This window comes from Garra rufa, chromosome 7 (assembly GCF_049309525.1).
Source record: "Garra rufa chromosome 7, GarRuf1.0, whole genome shotgun sequence".
Taxonomy (NCBI): domain Eukaryota; kingdom Metazoa; phylum Chordata; class Actinopteri; order Cypriniformes; family Cyprinidae; genus Garra; species Garra rufa.
In genome coordinates, this window is record NC_133367.1 from 17,732,518 (window position 1) to 17,751,546 (window position 19,029).

The window sequence follows — 19,029 nt, forward strand, 5'->3', positions numbered from 1 at the left end:
TTTGTACTTCCAGCTCATATGAGCATCACTTGTCAGCTTGTGAGCAAACTCAGATACGAATAATTTATTGTATTTAATAAAGTGAATGGTGATTTATAGTAATTCTGCCTGGAGTATATTCATTTATTTGGATAGCCGTGCGGGACCCCCTTAATTGTGACCTTGGGATCTCCTACCCAGAATAAATTGGAGTGGCGTAGTCAAAGATAGTTCCAACAAAGATAAACTTATTTATTCGCCCCGTCATATTTGGCATAGTCGGCAGGACTTGGCTCCTAAAGGCATTATTACTATTTTCTGTTTGTTTGTTTCTTACAGTCTGGGCTTAAATTATTATTATTTTTTTTTTTGTTGTATGTTTGTTTTTTTTGGAAGGTGGGAAAACAGTGGTCAAGGATTCCAGTGGATGGTCATCGTGGTCAAGCCTGAAGAAAACTTCGATCTTCTACTGCATTTTTTTTTTTCTGAACATACTGTTTTGAGTTTTGTTTTTTTTGTTTTTCTTTCTTTTGTTTTCTTTTTCTGTTAGGATGGCAGATGAGGATACGGCAGCTCAGCTTAGGGCACTTACTGAATTGGTGCAACAACTTCAGGTAGAAAATGCAAGACTTAGGTCAGAGGTAAGCCAGAGTTCATCCTCTGTTTCTTCAGATGTTCTTTCGATGGGGCAACAGCAGCCCCCCTCGGCCAGTGCTTGTGTTACAGATGGTGCGTCTATAGCAAGTCCTGTAGGTACCCTAGAACGTTATGTTTATATACCCAGGGAACGCAAATGCCCTAGATTTTCTGGGAAAATATCCCAGGACTCTTTGACCGTAGAGGATTGGGTCGAGGAGGCACGACGTCATTTATCTATGCGCCCATTGTTACGTGCTGAGCAGGCTTTGGCAATTTTTGATCTACTGGATGGCGAAGCTAGGACAGAGATTAGGTTTCGTCCAGTTTCGGAGCGAGATGACCCTGAAAAAATCTTTAATGTCCTGATTAGCATTTACGGGTGTTCGCAGTCTTATATTAGTCTTCAGAAGCAGTTCTTCCAGCGACGACAACTTGAAGGAGAATCCCTGAGAGAGTATTCTCATGCTCTCATGTCACTTATGGATGTTATTAAACGGAAGGATCCAGCATGTTTTGCTAACTCTGATACTGTTCTGCGAGATCAGTTTATTGAATTTGTAAGAGATAACATGCTTCGTCGTGAGTTGCGGCGTCAAGTTAGATTAGACCCTACCTTGAGCTTTCTAGATGCCCGAAAGGAAGCCTTGCGTTGGGTGGAGGAGGGTGAAAATCCCTGTGCACAACGACCTCGTGCACAGTCTTTTAGCATCACTAATGTTACAGACCTTTCAGCACAGTCTAATGCCATCTTAAGTAAGCCCACAGATGAGTTGACGGAAGTCAAAGAAAGCCTTCGTAAACAGCAGGCTCAGTTAGATACTATTCTTAAGCGTTTAGAGTCCTCTGTTCCTCAGGCTGTTTCAGGAGCCCCCTTGCCACCAGTTTCTTCCATTCCAAGGGTTGGGGCTCGTAGCCAGCAGTATCGTTATCACCCAGATGGTAGACCTATATGCTTGCGTTGTAATCAACCAGGCCACATTGCAAGATTTTGTAAAACTGAATTAGGTATGACGTCAAGGGTATCTGCAGGGCCTAGGTCTTCTACTCAGTCGTCGGAAAACTAGTGCCCCCCGGCAGCATGGCCCATGCGCCGGGTGGGGAATCTTTGGGCGGCGACTTTGTAGATGAGTTTCGACTTTTAGGTACATGCCCAACAGTAGAGATCATGATTGGCGGGGTCACTATAGTATGCCTGTTAGACACAGGATCTATGGTGACCACGATTACCCAGCAATTCTATGAGCAATATTTGCAGCCTCAGCTCCAGTTTCAGTTGCAACCGTGTCAGTGGCTTAAGCTTAAGGCAGCCAATGGTCTGGATATTCCTTATTTGGGGTATTTGGAGACTACCGTAGGCATACTTGGTAGGACTTTACCCAAAATGGGCATTTTAGTAGTTAAAAACTCTTCTGATCCTGCTACCCAGTCGAGGAGAGAACAGGTGCCTGGATTGTTGGGAATGAACATTATTAGCAGTTGTTACCAAGAATTGTTTTTGGAGCATGGGGCTAGGTTATTTGAGGGGGTTTCCATTCACGCAGGGAAAGTATGGCAGAGAGCTTTTTCTGAGTGTCAACTCCGGGAACGTGCTCTAGAAACTGGGTATGTGGGTCCAGCTCGAGTTCAGAGGGGTCCGGCTGTGCGAGTGCCAGCAGGTACCCTGAAACTAGTTTCTGCGTCTTGCCATCAAGGGTTAGGAGCCACATTCAATACCTGCTTCTTAGAGCCAGTGTCCGTTGTAGATGGTCGCTTGCCAGGGGACCTTTTGGTTCCATCTGCTTGCCTTGCCGTTGCCAGTGGGATGGTTAAGGTGCCAGTCATTAATGTGGGGAGTCAGGATCGTTGGCTGTGGCCAAAGACCATACTTGGAGAGTTACATATGGTTCAGTCAACTGTTTTGAAATCCTCTGTCCAGTTTCATGTACAGAATGATGATTCTGAGAAGGTGGCACTTATTCAGTCAGCTGAAGTTGACAGTAATCCTAATACAGATTTTTCCCATCTCACTTGGCCTACGTTGTCTTGTTCAGAACACCAGCAAGTCCAAGTTTTACTTAAGAAATATGCTCATGTATTCAGCCAGGGTGATGGAGATTTGGGCTGCACTGATTTACTTCAGCATACTATTCCATTGCTAGATGAGGCACCCATACGACAGCGGTACCGCCGTCTGCCCCCTTCACAATATGATCTTGTTAAGACTCATATTCAAGAGTTGGTTGAACAAGGTATAGTAAAGCCTAGTTGTAGTCCATATGCCTCACCTATAGTGGTAGTTCAGAAAAAGGATGGTTCTATTCGGCTATGCGTAGACTATCGTCAACTTAATGCAAAAACTCGTAAGGACGCTTTTCCTCTGCCTCGAATAGAGGAAACGTTGGATGCGCTTAGTGGGGCCAAATGGTTTAGTACATTGGATCTAGCTAGCGGCTATAATCAGGTTTCCGTAGCCCCTCAGGATCGGGAAAAGACAGCGTTTTGCACACCCTTTGGGCTATTTGAATTCAATCGTATGCCCTTTGGGTTATGCAATGCGCCAAGTACTTTTCAACGGCTCATGGAGCACATTTTTGGCGATCAGAGTCTTCAGGCTCTTTTGTTATATCTAGATGATATCGTAATTTTTTCTAGTACATTTGATCAACATCTTGAGCGGTTAGAGATGGTAATGAGCCGGCTTCAAACTTACAATTTGAAGCTAAAGTTGAAGAAGTGTCATTTTTTCCAAACTGAGGTAGGATACCTGGGTCATGTTATCTCAGCAGGTGGAGTGGCAACTGATCCCGAAAAAATCAGGGCTGTCGCAGAATGGAGCCGTCCTAATTCGGTAAGGGAGCTACGGTCATTTCTTGGATTTGCGTCATATTATCGTCGGTTTGTGGAGGGGTTTGCAAGATTAGCGGCTCCCTTGCATAAATTAGTTGGGGTTTTACAGGGTACCCGAAAGCGGGCTGCATTTCTTGGGCAGAGTTCCTTTGAACAGCATTGGAATGACACTTGTGAAAAGTCATTTAGTGACTTAAAAGAACGACTAATCCAGGCTCCCGTTTTAGGATATGCTGATTTTGCTCGTCCTTTTATCCTAGAAACGGATGCCAGTAATTTAGGCCTGGGTGCGGTCCTATCTCAAGAACAGGGAGGGCTTCGGAGACCAATTGCTTTCGCTAGTCGAGGACTTAGGCCAAGTGAGAGGAATATGACTAACTATAGTTCCATGAAACTGGAGCTTTTGGCTCTTAAATGGGCAATGACAGAAAAGTTCAGAGAATATCTCCTGGGTAATAAGGTGACTGTTTACACTGATAATAACCCATTGCGTTATCTTGAGTCAGCAAAATTGGGGGCGGTCGAACAGCGTTGGGTTTCTCAACTTGCCTTATTTGAGTATGAGATCAAGTACCGTCCAGGTACAGCAAATCGAAATGCAGATGCACTTTCAAGGCTCCCTTTACGCTCTGTAGATCAATCTGTCCATGTGCCACCAGGTATTGCTGTTCCTTCATTAATTTCTACGCAGGAGAGACCACCTGGGCTGGGCCCCCAGGTGGTGGAAGCATCAATGGTGGATGCTATCCCTGCTCGGAACAGGGCTGATCTGAGAGCATTGCAGGCTGCCGATCCATGTATTAAGGTCTTTCTGAAATTTTGGGTACAGGGGCAGCCTCCTTCAGTTGCTGAGTTAAAGGAGATGCCAAGGGAGGTTCAACAGTTGGTAAAGCAGTGGCCTCGGGTGCGTGAGAAGGATGGTGTCCTGTACAGGTTAGTTCAGATACCGCCTTCTAGAGAGTTGGTGTGGCAGTTGTTATTGCCTAAGGGGCTTCAAGGAGAGGTGTTCACTTACCTGCATGACAATCATGGTCATCAAGGCATTGAGCGCACTACAGCTCTTATACGCCAAAGGTGCTATTGGCCTAATATGTGGCAAGATGTAAAGAAATGGTGCACTGAGTGTGAGCGTTGTAGCGTGGCTAAGGCCTCACAACCCAGAGTGAGAACATTTTTGGGGAGTTTGTTAGCTAGCAGACCACTGGAAATCATTGCAATCGATTTTACAGTCTTGGACCGTGCTAGTAATGGGCAGGAGAATGTTTTAGTCGTAACTGATGTCTTTTCCAAATTTACACAAGCTTTTCCTACACCTGATCAAAGAGCAAGTACAGTGGCTAAGATCTTAACAGAGAAGTGGTTCTACGTGTATGGAGTGCCAAAAAGAATTCACTCCGACCAGGGGCGCAGCTTTGAGGGAGACTTGCTGAGGCGTTTGTGCAACCTGTATGGCATTACAAAAAGCAGAACGACTCCATATCATCCGGAGGGTAACGCCCAATGCGAGAGATTTAATCGGACGTTACATGATCTGCTTCGTGCATTGCCATCAGAACAGAAACGAAAGTGGCCTCAATTGTTGCCACAGCTTCTTTTCGCATATAATACAACTGTGCACCAGTCCACTCAACATTCTCCTTATGAGCTGATGTTTGGGCAGAAGCCTAAATTACCCGTCGACCATTTGCTTGGCGGTAATGATGAAGTTGAGGTAGAGTGTACTCCATCAGACTGGGTTGCTCAGCATCAGGAGTATTTGACTTCCATCTATACTAGTGCCCGAAGGCAGTTGGAGACTTCGGCAGAGCGGCGTAGGGCTAACTTCCCTGAGTCGATACCTATTTTGCCCCCAGGCACCTTAGTTTATTGTAGAAATCACTTTCAGGGTCGCCATAAGATCCAAGATATCTGGAGTTCTACTGTATTTGAAATCGTGAGTGGTGCTGATGAAGTAGGGACGTTGTATAAAATTAGGCCTCATGGAAAAGATGGTCCTAATAAGGTTATGCATCGTTCAGAGCTTAAAGTAGTTCCCCATGGCATAGATGAACCTCGTCTGTCTAGTGGCAATATATCGTTCTCCTCTGTTCATCCCTCTAGTGAAGCAAGTTCTGAGGATATGGAAGTGGGAAGTCCACCACAAGTAGTGGTGGTCCATACTAGAGTTAATGTCCAGGCTGAGTCTGGTCCACAGTCATCTGGCCATAGTGACAGCGGCGTAGGGACAGTAAGGTATGGTTCTCCAACCAGAATAAGAGAACCCCCAAGAGTGGAGCCTCCAGCAGCCATGCAGGAGTTTGAGTCCGACTTATTTATTAATGTAGATGATCCTATAGAGTGTCGCTTAGATCAGCCAGTTGGCCAGTCAGGAGTAAAGAGTCCTCTTCCTAGGCGTTCCAATCGTAGGACAGCAGGCCGACACCCAAATCCTTTTCACCTTCCTCAGTCCATAGCACAAAATGGGTCTATTGGAATAGCCGAGGTTAGTGCTCTTACTATCCCTTTTAGACCTTGGCAGTAGGAGTTACTTGCGGTGGCTCACCGGGACGGTGGCCATTAAAAAGTTGGGGTATATGTAGCCAAGCCACTAGGAGGTGATGTTGTACCTGCGGTGATAGGCAGGATCCCCTTTAAATGCGTGCTTCCGATTAATAGATGAGTGGCATTTCAATTGTTTGGCGTGCAGGTGGTTTTCCGTCGCTGGAAGAACAATCTCTGGTAGGCTTTCTCTTGTTTTGTGGCATGTTATTCCTTTTTTTGGAGTGCTAAACTATAATTGCTTTTACAGATGATTTTAGATGTGTGCCTTAGACGTTTTTGTACTGGTAATCCTAAAGTGAATCACTTGTGGAAGCTGAACGAACACCACTATATAGTGCACGTGAGTGTTAACATTAACATCTGTTAAAGTTAATTTGATGGTAAAATGACTTATATTGTCTTTCGTAGAGGTATATATATATATATTTTAATTGGACATGCCTTTAAGTTTCTCAGGCTCGTTAATTTGGGCTGGATGAGTGGTAAATGCTGAATGAGCAGCACAGTATATTGCACGTGGGGATTGACGATCTATGGTAGGTCATTTTATTGTGTAAAATTAACAGTATCTTTGTACGCACTCATTTGTAATCCTTTTATACAAATGCTAAAAGCGTTTCCTTCTTTTAGGAAGCGTGTGGTGATTTATAGCCCTGTAACGGTGTATGTGTGTGATCAGATAAACGTGTAAAGGTATCTATTTTTAACTTTTATGGGGTGGCTAAGATAGCTAGCATTTTAATATTGATTGCAATAAATTTATAGATAATGGTTTCTATTTGAAATCGTAAGGGTTGTCGTTGTTGTTTTCCTTTATGGTTATTGTTTAATTGCTCTGTTTAAGGAAAGGTTGGATTGTCCAATATGGATTGACAAATTGTGTCTGGCTGTTTAATGCTGTTTTCTCTTTTTAGAGTTTCCCAGTCCAGCTCAATTGATCACTGTTTTTCCCACCTTCATATATTTTATTTTGTATTTTGTTTTGTGAATTAGTACATTTTGCGTGTTGCCCATGACTTGTGTCTTTGTTTGTATCTCTTTATTTTGACAATTCTGTTGTGCTCCGTCGAAACCTTGACATATAGTATTGCTCCGTGTGATTACAGAAGAGGGTTACATTCACTTCCGCATGCACAAGTGTGGGGTGTCAAGAGTGTCTACATTTTCTTTTTTGTAAGAGTCTGTGTGCTGTGTAAGCCAATTGTGATTTCCCTTTGGGTTTATTGTATTTTCTTTTTCTTTCTTTTTGCTATTGTAGTGTTTGGTATGATTTTTGGAAGTGTTGTCACCCTCTAAACTTTTGTACTTCCAGCTCATATGAGCATCACTTGTCAGCTTGTGAGCAAACTCAGATACGAATAATTTATTGTATTTAATAAAGTGAATGGTGATTTATAGTAATTCTGCCTGGAGTATATTCATTTATTTGGATAGCCGTGCGGGACCCCCTTAATTGTGACCTTGGGATCTCCTACCCAGAATAAATTGGAGTGGCGTAGTCAAAGATAGTTCCAACAAAGATAAACTTATTTATTCGCCCCGTCATAGTTAAATAGGCTATTAAACAAACATTCGTTGCAGCTCATCAGAATTACTGTCCCGAGTCCGACTGGACCTTTTTTCTCTTTCCTATTACACAGCTGCTGTTTTTAATAGCAAAGTGATTACATTTATTTTCGTTTATTTAGTTTATAAAGTAAATTTAGAAATATACAGTATTTGGAACACCTTTTACTTGTTGAATTCAAGTTTTTGTTTTTTAAAGTAACGACCAAGCGGCAGATTAATTTAGCCCTCTCAAGTAATCACGATTTCAATTAATTTTAAAACTTAAAGCATATCACAATATTGGTTTAATCGTTTAACCTAAATGTGTGCTATATTAGGCGCATATCCAGTCGTTTGTGCAGAGAGTGAATGCTGAAGCTCGCTTTGCAGGACATGGAAGCGCCGGTGTGATGTGAAACTTCATTTCTGCTCATAAAGGTTAGATTAAAATATCATCCGGATCTGTAAAGAAATAATTTAAATAATTCAAATCAAAAACAAAACTCTTTCATTAGCTATATGCCTAATTCATAAAGATGCATTTAGGCATTAAAGGCGGTAAAAAAAAAATGGTGGTAATTTCGATCCCTGAATTGCTTTGCGCGGTCTTTCGCAGTGATATTTGTAGGTAATTTGCGGTAAAGTCGCGGTGATTGGATGAAATTGCAAGGCCGCACATAATTCGCGGGGATTGGCTGAATTGGCGTGAATTGGCGTGATCGCTACATCGCGAATTTCTGGAGGGACTGTATTATAGTGGTTAAACACATAGAGATACAATTTGTTTTGGGTAAATCATACTCGGTTACTAACGTAACCTCGGTTCTCACTAGAGAGGGAACGAGTACTGCGTAAGTATCTTACGCTAGGGGAAAATCCTTTTCTGCGAGATATTGAAGCCAAAAATTATCCTTAATTTTGAAATAATGTAAAGCGCGTTGCAGCAGCATACATAGGCGAAACAGCTTGCGCGCCTATTGGCTGCTCTGCAGCAACTGCAGCAGCCTATAGAGCGAGGCCTGGCGCGATGCCAGATCCAATGGGGGCATTTCGCGCCCTTTGCGTCGCTTCCCGTCTAAAAGGGCGTGGTCTAGGCCTATAAAAAATGCTTGCAGGCAGCTATTATCTGGTTTTTCATCATCGAAGCAACCAGAGCGTGCGCATGCACGGCAAGATACGCAGTACTCGTTCCCTCTCTAGAGAGAACCGAGGTTACGAATAACTAAATCGTTCCTTCCTATTGACTGACCTAGTGTTGTCCTCAAAAACGCTGTTATGGCCACCACATAGACTTTGAGTGTGGACGGGGTTCTGCCCTTGTCCAGCAGCTCTTGTAGAAAGGAAAGCACCTCCATCACACCACAGTTAGTGGGTGACGAGCCGCGGGCTGCGCACCAACCCGAAAACACAGACCATTTTGAGGAATAGAGCCGTCTCGTAGAACACTCAAAAAAATAAATTGTTCAATGAACATGATTTAATCGTAGCACCCAAAACGCATCTAAACCAATCTAATAAACTTGAAAAGGTTTGAATATGTTATATGAATGTGATTTAAACTTGTAGATTTAACATTGTTTTAACATGTCAGTGTAGCTTCTTTCCAACTAATTGAATCAAAATGTTTGAATCGTGTTAGTCAAATATGTCAGTAAAAGCACTTCAATTCAACAAAATTCTGCCTTGTTACATCTACTAGTTAATGTCTTGTTCATGTATAGTTTTGGTACTTTAATTAATACACATCTTGTTGTTTCAATTAGATTTGCTTTAGGTGAAAGAACTAAGAACCAAAACATTACATCTACAGAATAACCACATAAAACATGCAAACAATTAAACATTTTTATTTTTTATTCAGTTTTAACATACACATACAAATAAGTTTAAACTGCTTTCTGCACTTTAAGTCTCCAATCCATTTGAGTGTTTGTAAAACAGGATTCAAACAGCATATCAGTCCAAATAACAGCACAAGCCTGACTTCCACACCTTCAGTTAGGACACCAATGTCCTGTGGGTCATTGTTAGGAAGCGTTCCCTCCTTCAGTATGACATACACTCCCGCCACAGTTTGCTCCATGGTACATTTTGACTCGATGTCTGAATCCTGTGGGGCGAAACACATAAAAGATCACAAACAAAAATAATTATTACAAGAATTGCTTATACACTTATTGGCCGCTTTATTATGTACACCTGTAAAGTAAACTTAAATCCAATACAGGAGCTCTGATGTGAATAATATATATTTATTTATAATTTCTCAGTTTTAAGTTAAAAATTGTCAGAAAAGTGATAATTCTTCTGTTTATTATTGAGGTCACAGTGGGTGCTGGTGTGTTATTGCAGTGCATTTTATATATATATATATATATATATATATATATATATATAAAGTTATAATTTATCTGGCAGCCATATTTAAAATTAATGAGGCTGCTAAAACATTATAACCACCATAGAATATAAAGCACTCCAATAAAAAAAAAGCACGCAAGTATAGTTTTCTGATGCTGTTTAATTTATTTCTTATTATTATTTCAGATCAATTCATATATTTAGTAGGGCTTTACACAAAGTTTTGTAAATTAGGCCCCAAGAGAGATCAACCATTATGAATAAAAAAATTATTGGTTTAGTACATCAACCAATTCACAAAAGAACTTTGTCTAAGTGTACCAGTAGTTTCCTATTAATGAACAATTTGTCCAGGTCAATTTTAAGTTAAGTGTTCTCTCATGTCACATTTTTGTTGTAGCAAACAAGGATAAACATGACCCAAGTACAGAATGGCTTTTGAAATTCTCATCAACTCACCAAATATGCCTTGACTGGTTTTTCAGGGTCTTCATTCAAGTAGATGCACAGAGACTTGATGACACAGGCTTCTCTGGTACGGAATGTACAGTGTCATCCTGTAGGGTGGAGACAAGATTAAATCAACTTCAGCGGTGGGACAGCTTAAGAGTACCGAACATGTTACTGTCTGTGTAGAATGTAACAGGTGAACTCTATACACATGGGTTTTAAGTCCTGCCCATGTCTTCAATGTGCATGCATCATTTAAATATATAGTAGTCAACAAAAAAGTTAATTAAAAGTTGTCCTTAGGTCAAAAACCCACCCTTAACACCAAACCTGTCCCTTACCTTACCCATATCCCACCTTAATACAGTTTTATTAAAAAGGTTTTAATCCACTTCAAATGTTGACCACTGTACACAAACATAATGACTGCCACTTCCAAAGCAATGTTTAGTTTATAATGCTTAAGTAATTTGTACCTGCAACTCTCCTTTGCAACACTTCCTGCACTGCCATGTACACGTCACTGAAAGAGAAAGAAAAGTTCAGTATTCAAGGATAGTTAGTTATACGTTACTGTATGTGAGTGTTTTAAAAAAAAAAACTACTTACCATGTAAAGGTGAGGTTCACACCAGAAGAGGATGGGGACAGCTATGCGATGTATTTTTTTTTTTCTGCTGTGAAAAACAAAACAAACAAAGTGTATAAGTTATATACTATATTTCCCAAATAAAACCATGCATACCTATTCAATCACTTTAACTTTAACTGCAATTTGTTAGGACATTTAATATATATGGTCGACTGCATTATAGATTTTACTTGACAATTTTTGCAAACTGTATTCAATAAGCTGGGTAGCAATATGTAACATTTCGGAACTCAAGAAAAACAAACAAAACAGCTCTATAAACGTTAGCTAGACTAAAAAGAGCGATGAGAAGTGCATACTGATTCAACATACAACAAGTTACGTAAAAGTAAAGCGTATAAATAGCATTACATTAACTTACAAACAGAAAAACGAGTGCATGGTGTGTTCGACTGTGCAGTCTTTCCTCTCCCAATGTTGGGGTAGACTTCAGGTTTAACGTAGGTTATGTAGTTAATAGTTATTAGTTAATAGGCGTGGTTAGCATTGAATTGTGACAGAAATGCACAAATTGTAGCGGATATATTAACGTTAGGGTGAAACTTGTATCGACAAAGACAACGGAATTTACATAAGCCTACTTTGAAACATCGCTACAGTGTGTAATTCCTTATTATCCCATGTTACTAAGTGCAAACTGGAACATTATATCAATAAAGTACTTACCCTCAATATCAAGGATGAAGAACGTTTAAACGCAGCAGTTCAAACCGCTGGCGCTTCCTGCCGTCTGTACCCACGTGATTCCGTCGCAGTACTGCGCATGCGCAGTGACTCATCAGAGAGAGTTGTTGATATGAAGCGACTCGGGCTCGTTGAATCAACAAGTGCTGATCTAATTCATTTGATTATTTCTTAATTTAGTTACAACTAACAAGAATCAATCATTTAACAGAAGTAAACTCGTTATAATCGTATTAATCAGACATATTTGTATTTTGCAAATCAAACAAGTGGCTAGTTGACTTTTTTGAGTGAAGGGGCTCTAGCCTGCGTGATCGTGTTTAATGCATTAGCGCTGGGAACCAGGGCTGGTTTTCCCAAAACGGCGCTACCAGCAGTATTGAACATCCTTTTTCCCTGACCCTCTCTATCACCTGAGGAAGGAGAGAGACGGGGGGAAACGCATAGAGATGACGGCGGGGCCATTCGTGGGCCAGCGCGTCTCTGCTTTTTGAGAAAAATTCCAGACAGTGAGCGTTGTTCAGAGACGCGAACAGGTCTACTTCCGCTCTGCCGAATTTTTTCCACAGTAGTTGTACTGTCTGTGGGTGTAGAGACCATTCGCCTGCTGGAACGTTGTTCCTGGACAGTCTGTCTGGCCCTATGTTTAGAAGCCCCGGCACATGCGCAGGTTGCGCTGAGCCCATACCAGGAGGCGTTCTGCAAGTCTGTATAGGTTTTTGGATCTGAGACCGCCCTGGCGATTTATATAGGAAACCACTGACATGTTGTCCGAGCGGACTAGTACATGGTTTCCTTTTATTTGGGGACAGAAGCGCGTCAGCGCGTTCTGTACTGCCAGCATTTCGAGGCAGTTGATATGCAGGAGCTTTTCCTGTTCTGACCACTGGCCAAAAGACGGTCTGCCCTCGAGCAGAGCCCCCCATCCCGAGGTGGACGCGTCCGTAGACACCACTTTTATTCTCGAGGAAGTCCCCAGGCTTACACCTGACTGGAACCAGTCGATTACTTTCCACGGTTTCAGGGCTGTGACACATTTCTGATTGACCGTGAGATGAAGCCGACCGGACGCCCATGCTTGATGCGGGACGCGCGCTTTCAGCCAGAACTGCAGTGGGCGCATGCAGAGCAGACCCAGCTGGAGAACTGATGATGCTGAGGCCATGAGACCCAGCATTTTCTGAAATTTTTTGAGCGGGACAGACGCGCCGCAGCGGAACGAGCCCGCTGTGCGCAGAATGTCTGCTGCGCGCTGTGATGATAGCCGCGCTATCATTGACAGCGAGTCCAATTCTGTGCCCAGGAAGGAAGTCTTCCGACTAGGAAACAGAGAGCTCTTCGCCCAATTGACTCTGAGACCCAAATTCTAGAGGTGGTCGAGTAACATGGTCGTGTGTTCCACAAGCACTGAGCGAGATTGCGCTAGAATCAGCCAATCGTCCAAATAGTCCAGTATGCGCAAGCCTTTCAGTCTGAGAGGAACGAGCGCTGCGTCCATGCACTTCGTAAATGTACGGGGTGCCTCGGACAAACCGAACGGCAGGACTGTGTACTGATATGCCTGGCCCTCGAAGGCGAATCTCAAAAACCGCCTGTGACGTGACGCTATCTGTATTTGAAAATACGCATCTTTCAGATCCACTGACACGAACCAGTCTCCTTGGCGAACTTGCGCGAGAATTTTTCTGGTCGTGAGCATCCTGAACCGACGCTTCACCAGCGCTTTGTTCAGTTGCCTTAGATCTAATATGGGTCTGAGACCACCGTCTTTTTTCGGTACCAGGAAATATCTGCTGTACAGCCCTCCTTCGCTTTGAGCTTGAGAGAGGGGCTCTATGACTCCTTTGCTCAATAGTTTCGCCACTTCGGCTCGAAGCAGGTGTGCTGCTTCTGTCTGCATTGTGGTCTCGACGCGCGCTGTATAGCGGCGCGGGCGTCGGTGAAACTGTAGCGAATAGCCTCCTTTTATAATGTCCAGCACCCATTTCGAAACCCCTGGAAGCTTTTCCAATGCGTTTGCATGAATAGCTAGAGGTTGAATACAAAGCACGCTCCGTTCGTTCAGTAACGGAGTGGTTTCGGTGTGCTGTGGCACAAGAGACGTGCTCGTGACATTCGGGGCGTGGGCGCTGATAGCGGGAACTATTATGTCTGTGTGTGGATGTGGTTGTGTGGCAACAGGCACATTTAACACACTGCAAACAACGTTCGCCTGCATATAGGGAATGCCTTTTGGTTTCGTTTTTACAGAAACCTTGGGGCGTGCATAATGTGATGTCTGTGGGCACTGTGAAGCGGGCACGTTTACCACATGTGAAGCGCAATCGATCTGAGTCGATTTTATGTGCGCGGGACCTGTGTGACAGGTTGTGCTTGTGTGTAGTGATGGGCACTGGGTAGTGGGCATTCTTACTACACATGAAACACCATCGGCCGTGGCCGGTTGTGAAGCGCAATCGATCTGAGTCGATTTTATGTGCGCGGGACCTGTGTGACAGGCTGTGCTTGTGTGTAGAGATGGGCACTGGGTAGTGGGCATTCTTACTACACATGAAACACCATCGGCCGTGGCCGGTTGTGAAGCGCAATCGATCTGAGTCGATTTTATGTGCGCGGGACCTGTGTGACAGGCTGTGCTTGTGTGTAGAGATGGGCACTGGGTAGTGGGCATTCTTACTACACATGAAACACCATCGGCCGTGGCCGGTTGTGAAGCGCAATCGATCTGAGTCGATTTTATGTGCGCGGGACCTGTGTGACAGGCTGTGCTTGTGTGTAGAGATGGGCACTGGGTAGTGGGCATTCTTACTACACATGAAACACCATCGGCCGTGGCCGGGACACCAGAAAATACACTCTATTGGGGGTTTATCTGGGTAGCCGTGAGAACGACTTTTGTGTGCAGGCAAACGGGCGACGGAGGCGGTTTGTTGGCTGCAGAAAACACTGGAACAGGCTTGGCGGCGGCGAAAGCGCGGCGGAGCAGGTTTGACGTCTGACGGCAAGCTTTAGAGGGGAGGGCCGACTTAGCACGCCGTCCAGCGGAGGGCAGACATAAGTGGGCTGCTATCGCCTCTTCTGAGCAGCATGCGCGTTCCCCTTTTGGCGGGAAACGGAAATCCTCTTCCTCCTTCACGGCCCCCTCGTCAGCGGCGTCGATGGAAGCGGTGGCAGACAGCGGCCGGTGAAGCAGGCGGGCGAACTGGCGAGCTTTGTCGGCTGGGGGAAGGATCCGGGGCCCGCTGGGCATGGCGCTATTTACGGCGCGACACCGCGGCGGGCGGGGGAGCAGCCTCATTGAAGAAGGCCAGGTGAGTCCTCAGAGTCGCCATTGGCATCTGCACGAGCCGCAGGAAGGCATCTTTAAAAAGACGCTTTGCTCTTTTTAGAGAAACAGTGTGTATCGCAGCGGCGACACACACTGTAGATTACAAAGGATATAGGCACCGGAAAGCGCAGCAGGAAGGCACGGAAGGCGGCGTGGCCAGCAGCTTCAGTGGCTCGTCCTGCTGAGATGCTTGCAGCCGACAGCGGCTTCTTCTCCGGCTCCAGCGATGCGTGTGCTTTGCTTGAAGGATGAAAAATCAGATAATAGCTGCCTGTGAGCGGTTTTTATAGGCCTAGACCACGCCCTTTTAGGCGGGAAGCGACGCAAAGGGCGCGAAATGCCCCCATTGGATCTGGCGTCGCGCCAGGCCTCGCTCTATAGGCTGCTGCAGTTGCCGCAGAGCAGCCAATAGGCGCGCAAGCTGTTTCGCCTATGTATGCTGCTGCAACGCGCTTTACATTATTTCAAAATTAAGGATAATTTTTGGCTTCAATATCTCGCAGAAAAGGATTTTCCCCTAGCGTAAGATACTTACGCAGTACGAGAGACCTCTCGTAAGAGAACCAACAGTCTTTGCTCTCAGTAGACTATAATTTGTTCCAGAGCAAATCGTTTTGCCAAAATCTCATCATGTTTACGTGAATTCAAAGCTGTATTTCAGAGCACTGTCTTTGTACATTTGACTGAATTGCCTAGCAACTTTTATGATGGCTGTTGATGTTGTTTATTAAATATTATTATTCAATAAATATTTTATATAAAAATAGTAGTATTTAAAAGCATTTAGTATTGAGAAACAGTGTTTGTGTTCGTGATGGTGATTTTAGTTACATTGTTACGCTATTAGCCTAAATGTTTGCCTCAAAAAACACCATTTCTTTATGACTAAAGAAAGAAAGACATGAACATCTTGGATGACAAGGGGGTGAGTACATTAAGTAAACTACTCCTTTAAGTTGATCTGAATTTCACTGTAAGAGCTTCAGATGAAATTTTGTTGTTCTGTCACTTGTTAGGGCATGCAGATTTATATAGAAGGACATGGTTTTACATTTTATTGTGCTGGATCTGAAGATGAATTCAGACATTATTTGTTTTTTGTATGACTGAGTAAAGAAGATGACTCTTCACACATGGAATGCAGTGATATGGCTTCTCTCCAGTGTGGACCTTCTCTTGTGATTTCAGATAATGCAACCGACTGAATCTCTTGTCACATTCTGAAAACTTGTAAGGTTTTTCCCCCGTGTGGATCTTCTCATGTAATTTCAGATATTCTGGCCGACTGAATTTCGTCACATTTTGAACACTTGAAAGGCTTTTCCTCGCTGTGCATTTGCTGGTGCAGTTTCAGTTCAGCATCTCTAACAAAAGTCTTTCCACAATCAAAGCACATATGCTCCTTCACATTGTTGTCTTTTCTGATGTAATTTTAAAGTACCCGACTGACTAAAACTTTTTCCACACAAAGAACACATGTAAGGCTTCTTCTTTGTATGAACTTTCAGGTGGTCCTTCAGCGCGTCTGACCTAAAAAATGTTTTACCGCACTGATCACAGGTAAATGGTCTTTCTCCAGAATGACGACGCAGGTGTATTTTAAAAGTGCATGACTTTCTGAAACTCTTTCCACACTGATCACATGTGAACGGCTTCACTCCAGTGTGGATTGTCATATGTTCATTAAGAGATCCTTTATGCTTGAAACTCATCCAATATTGACCACATGTGTGCAGTTTCTCTCCACTATGTACTTTCATGTGAATATTAATGTATGTACGGGAAACTCTTTCCGCACTGATCACATGAGTACGGCTTCTCTCCAGTGTGGATTCTAATGTGTATTGGCAGGGTTCCTTTTCCTGTGTAACGAGCTGGGCACAGTATACAATACATGCACCATTGCATTTAAGGACAAGGCAATTTTTTTTTACCATATATGGGTTCCAGAACAAACCAGTTCCTGAAGGTTGATCAATAGCTGTCATGTATTTCTAGCTCCTAAACAGGTTCTTTTCATGTCTATGTGTTTTCAAGCTTTTACTCACTGCAATCCTCAGCACATACTCTCTACACACAGTCAGATGGATACTAGTAGATAATAGTAGAATAGTTATAGGCATACTTCTATATATTATGTTAAATCAGGATTAATTAAAATATTCCACACTGGTTATGAAGCACTTACAGAAGCCATCACCGTCATTTGGTTAGATTTTTCAGCCCCCTTTGTGCATGTCAGGGAGGCGAGTGACTAACCCTCATGGTCCTGCGAAGCCCAAGGTATGTATTGCCCCTGTGCACCTTTAATTAAAATAGGGAGCTGTTTTGCCAACAGTCTAAGCAGTCCTTTTTCTTTTTCCCTGTGACCACCTTCCTTCATCAGATGAGGGCTCATTTTCACCTTCTTCCACTCTACTTTCTAATATTTTATCTGTTTCATCCACAAACTTTTGTTTCCTTAATCCTACTATTTAACACTACCTCTAATAACCTTGATTCTACTCCAAATTCCTTCCTGTCTGGTTGGTTTCTTTTCACTTGGTATTTTTTGTTCGCACTGTGATTTTATTTCTTCCAAAGCTGTCTGTACTTGTTTATAACAGTCTAAATGTGGCCCTTTCTTTTCACTCCTATCCTGCCGTCTCTTTGGTCTTAAGTCTGGCCCCTTCTGTCTTTCATCTCTTAACTCCACATTTCCTTCCATCTGCATCTCTCCAAAAACTTCCACCATTCCTTTGAGTAATGGAAATTGACCTTCAAGAAGGGAGTCTGCAAACACATCTACCGTTTTCTTTGTCTCTCTGTCTGCCTCCTTCAGATTTTTTTTCTAGCCTGTTTTTTGTTTTTCAATAAGTTATCTCCTTTTTTAAATACTATTAACACTTCTTGTTCTCTATTTTCTTCTCTTTTTTTCCCCATTTCAGACCCATATCTTTAGTAATAGAGCTTATCTATACGCTCTTTACACAATGGATACTTTAAGCCCAAAAGTTCCACAGGAGTTGGTGCTATAGTTCTCAATACAGCAAACCTTTAGCTTGAATTGTTTGCACTCAAAATCATACAAAATTATCAGCTTTACATGTAATCAGTTCACCACAGATAACAGTGATAACATTTTAACTTTTGGAATCAAAACCCCTTTTATCTTTTATTTTAAATAATGTATTCCATTTAATTTAGTTTGATGAATTAGAAGAACCCAAAGTGTCTCACCACAAGCAAACCCTTGCAAACAACACAACCTAACTATATATACCTTACCAATTCTTACTGCTTACCTGCCAATTTGTTGTGTAGTTCATCCAGAGCCTGCTCGCCACGTTCCATTTCACTGTTCTTGTCTATCCTGTTTGTGACACCAATTGCTAGGATTTCCCTATTCCTGTTTGAAGAACCACTCCTGGGTCTCGAGTCTTGAAACCAATAGATAGACTTTAAGCTGAGTTTTCTACTGCCTGGTTGAGGAAAGGCCTTTATAGAAGTCCCCTCACACGTCAATCTTTTTTTTTTTTTACGGGGTCCTTAGATTTACCATTTGAAACCTTCCTCCTCAAGGCCTCACTGTTTAATCTTTTGAAAGAGAGTTTACTAAAGACAACGTTCTCCACACGTCCTTAAGCGAGCAAGCTTCATAAAAATCCTGCATTAAAAGCAGCACAGTCCAATAAATTTTTATGCCACATTAAAAAAGCCAATGTGTCTGACATCAACAATCATCAGCGATTTAGCAACAATAATAAAGAATCAAGAAAAAACACCAACCTTCTTGCTTTTAAGCATCTTTGTGACTTATTCTGCAGGGTTTTGGATCACTCATGTTCTCACTGTTCTTTAATTTTCACTTGTAAAATGATGAAAATAATCCAGCATTGGTGAATTCCTGTGTGGAATAAAAGAAGAATCAATTATTGAGTAACACATTATGTGTTACAACTAACTATCCAGCTATCAACATGTAAATGTAACATTTAACTTCATTTCGTTTTTTTCTTAGAACATTACACAAAATTAATGAG